This window comes from Sesamum indicum, linkage group LG1, assembly GCF_000512975.1.
Source record: "Sesamum indicum cultivar Zhongzhi No. 13 linkage group LG1, S_indicum_v1.0, whole genome shotgun sequence".
Taxonomy (NCBI): domain Eukaryota; kingdom Viridiplantae; phylum Streptophyta; class Magnoliopsida; order Lamiales; family Pedaliaceae; genus Sesamum; species Sesamum indicum.
In genome coordinates, this window is record NC_026145.1 from 4,562,779 (window position 1) to 4,567,184 (window position 4,406).

The 4,406-nt window shown below is 36.2% G+C and overlaps 1 pseudogene; it reads right to left on the reverse strand.

The window, feature by feature from the left end:
- On the reverse strand, positions 1,129 to 3,341 carry LOC105157030 (annotated as a pseudogene).

Below are 4,406 nucleotides of genomic sequence, written 5' to 3' on the forward strand. Positions count from 1 at the left end.
TAAGTAACAAGTGATTATTGACCTCTAAACATATGTTTCTACGTTGCATTGCACGTAATATTTCCTAATAAAATTTAATATAATTTATCTTCATATAATATTAAAAATGATAAATTATTCTCTTTATGAAACATAAATAGTAATTTATCTCATGTATTTTAAAAAATAAAGCAATTTACCTCCCTACTTAAAAAGGTAAATTGCTTTAATTTTAAAAACATAAAGGAATAAATTGCTATTTTTTCAAAAAACATATAGAGATAAATTACGATTTTATTTTTTTTCGATAACACGAATAGATAAATTGCAATTTACCCCTTCCTTCCTAGTATAATAAAAGATTCAAATAAAATTCGGAATAGAAAATCTAATCGAGTAAACCCAAACCCTTAACATATACAGTAAAACCTTTATGAATTAATAACCTTGGGACCATGAAATTTTATTAATTTAAAAAGATATTAATTTATCGATAAATTAATATTTTGTTAATTAAGAGATAGACTTTTTAAATTCAGCAAATTTAATACATATGTATTGAAAATAAATGAATTCATATATGTTTCATTGATTATATTCATGCATCAATCAATTCTTTGTAACTAATTAAATATATTAATCTATAATATCAATTTATTGTATATAATTAACTATTATATTCATAGACGCATGCATCAATTCATTGGAATTACTTAAACATACATGTTTACATTAATTCATTGCACTTAAATAACTATTAAATAAATTCATGCATGATGAATGAAATATATACTATATAAATCTCAATATGAAAATAAAATAATTCATAACACCCAACCACGTCTTCTCATCTAAAAGGTATCGCAAAATTATCCATCAATGATCAAATGCGTAAAGCATTACAGACTTCATATTTTAGCAAATTATCATAATATTTATAATTGTAATATTTATGTATTATTAATTTAGAGTTTTAGTGGGACCTAATATTTATAAAGGAATTTACCGAAAATTTATTATCTTATTATCTTATCGAATTTGATGATTTTTTATAAAGACCCAAGTCGGGACCGAAAGATTTTATTAATTTAGAGAATTTATTAATTAATAAAGTATTAATTTATAGAGATTTTACTGTATATATTTCCCTCAATAGTAATATGCAGCAACAGGGCTCCTCACTGAATGCTTAGCCGATCTCCATAGAATGTATCCCTGTGAAGCAGCACCAGCTTCACCACCAAATGGTGGTAGACTAAAACTGACTTCATATGTCAACTTCTGGTTCAACTTTGAGAAATTAAGCGTCCGTGGATTCACAGTTACGTTTAAATCTTGTGGTGAGACAACCTCAACAGTGTAACTCGAGCTATCCTCCCCAACATTTGTCACTGTCCTTGTAAATGTCTGATTAGATGATCCAAACCGGTTGACTGCAAATGAAGGATAATTCAGCTGCTCAGCAGAAATGGCCGATACTTCTGAGCAATTCACGCTTCTTTGAAAGATTTTGCTTACTTGCCGGCTCGTGTATCTCAGGCCGCAGAAGTATGGAATGTAGTCTTGTGGCTCAATGTCATAAATGAGACCTGGATCGCTCGCCTTTGCAGCATTGACATGGCCTGCACCTGCGGCGAAAATATCAGCAGGGAGATGCTTCTCGTCCTGTATCGGCTGGTTTTCAAGATTGACTATGTCGGCAGTACGTAGTTATTATAGCTGATTTGATGGCTGCCGGAGACCAGCCAGGGTGGGCACTTTTGATAAGTGCTGCTATCCCGCTCAGGTGAGGGCAAGACACTGAAGTGCCAGAAATTACGTTAAAGGTATTTCTTATGTTGGTTTTGTTTTCGACCGAATTAGGCCACGCTGCAAGAATGTTGACACCAGGGCCTATAATATCCGGCTTCACAATTCCACGGCTTACAGTGCTGGGGCCCCTGGAAGAAAATGCGGCCACCGTTGGAGCTCTTTTATCGCCAATTATAGTTCCTTTGAACACAATTGTTGCTGTTGGAGCAGATGTTGAGTTCATATAGGCCAAGATCTTTTCTCCATCTTCATAGTTGATGTTGGTAGCAGGAATAACATGAGCGTCTGCAGACGTGGTAAAGCCATCCCGGCCTATGTTTATGAGGATCATGGCGGCACCACCTGCGTCTTTCACCATACGTCCCTGTTCAATTGTGGTAGTTCTGATGTCATTTTCAACGTAACATAAAACTATCTTACCTTTGACACCAGTTCTATTTAGTGACTCAGGATCGCAATAGTTTTGGGAAAAATCACTACTAATCGTTCCAGGGTAAACCAGGGGCAGTTGTCCCAGGAGCGAAGCCTTGGGTTGGAATGACGACTCACCATTAAGTTCTAGTTTGCTGCCTAGAACGGCAGTTGCCCTTAAGGTTCTATCTATTGTGCTAGCACCAACGGTGAGAATCCAGGGGGCATCATTCGATAATGTAAAAGTGTAAGGTCCACTATTTCCAGCAGAGCAGCTGACAAAAATTCCCTTCTGCATTGCGCTAAACGCACCGAGTGAAATGTGGTCGTCATGAAGTTCCCTAGGATGACCACCAAAGGAGATTGACAGAATATCCACGCCGTCTTCAATGGCCGTATCCATGGCCGCTAATATGTCACTCTCCGCACAGTCAAGTGAGCAGACTTTGTAGATGGCCAAGTGAGCCAGAGGCGCTATGCCAACGGCTGTTCCATTGGCGTTGCCAAAATACATTGGCGCCTCTCACAAAATTACCCGCAGCCGTGCTTGCTGCGTGAGTGCCATGGCCTTCGTGATCTAAAGGAGTTCCATTGCCTGTTTTGAATTGTCTTGCTCCGATTATCTTGTTATTGCAGGCTGTGAAATTGAATTCGCACGTCCCCTTCCACTTAGCCGGTGGGGGAGGCATCCCTTCATCGCTGAAAGAAGGATGATCAGGAAATATTCCAGTGTCCAAAATTCCGATAACTATTCCTTTACCATAGTTGGAGTCTTTCCAAAGCCCTGCATTTTGGTGTAAACCGAGGAAATTAGGCGTGTGAGTCGTGTGTAACTGCAATACCTGCTGTGGCCTTGCAGACACAAATCCCTTCTTTCCTTGCATTGCTTTCACTTCCTCCGATGTTAGCTTAGCTGCGAACCCCGAAAACACATTGCTGTAGGAATAAACCATCCGGGGTGTTTCTGTTGAGCTTGCTGGTGTCGTAGGCAGGAACAACCGGTACCAGCTCTCTAAATCTTGGGATTGTTCAGACAGAAGTTGACTATCTGGTGCATGGACGTGTACAATATAAGTTTCTGAGGAATCATTTGCATTTGCAGATGACAATTGCAAAATGAGGATACAAACAAGAGAAAGAACTGGAATTATGGAAATATTTGATTACGGATTGAGCTGTTTTAAGAAGAAACTATGATGTCTTAAGCTAAAGGATTCATCGTGTTTTATATAACGGTTGCGAGCTGACTAATCTCATATATGTACAGTCTCTTTCACGCGCTCTCCAAATGTATTGAACAGTCTTCATTGCCGGGCTTATTGAACATGCAGAAAGGTCTTACTACAAGTTGATGAAACAGATGACTGATTCTTACTTGTCCAAAATCAGTCAAACTCCTGCTTATCTTGCTTTTAATGCAGAAAGGTACCGCAAACAATGTCGGGAAGGAGTTCTCTAGTGCACTATATTTCATTATATAATTTCTATGTGTGGATTTTGGCGATAGAGAGAAAAATATATTGAATTTAGTGTTCTGTAAGGATATAGGCAAACATTCAGAGTATTTTACATGTGATTGTTCCGAGAATTTGTCTCAAATAAAGGAATTAAAAAGAAAAGAATTAATGAGATCAATTAAAATTGTGGGCATAGTTTCTAATATGGGGGTAAATTACATCTAGTTCTCATGAGATTTAAGATAATTATAAATACTCCATCGTCGTTTCAAAAATTATTATTATAGCTACTTTTAATATCTGTCCAACAATTAGTCTATTTTCATTAGTCTCTGTTAAGTTTTCATCCATTTTTTATGATAAATTAACCAGAATACCTTCGTGTATTATACATTATAATTTTACTTACTTTTTAAAATTTTCTATAATTTTTTATAAAAAATCTCATAGGAGCTCGTTGTAATTTTACCCTTTTAAAATGTCAAAAGCTTTGCTGAGATCTCGTAATATTGTCATATTTTCTTGAAATAATTAAAGTTATTTTGCTCTAAAGGTACAGAATATTGATAAAGCTTTTGATATTATTTCTAAATAGTTTGTTCTAGTTGCAAGGTAAAATTAATAAAAATGGTTGTGGAGAACATAATTTGGAGGACCTTTGCTTCATATCTTTTGACATGATTTTGACAGGTGAATGCTGTCGGTGCCCGTGACCTTCCAACTTTAAGAGGCAACCAGAACGTATTC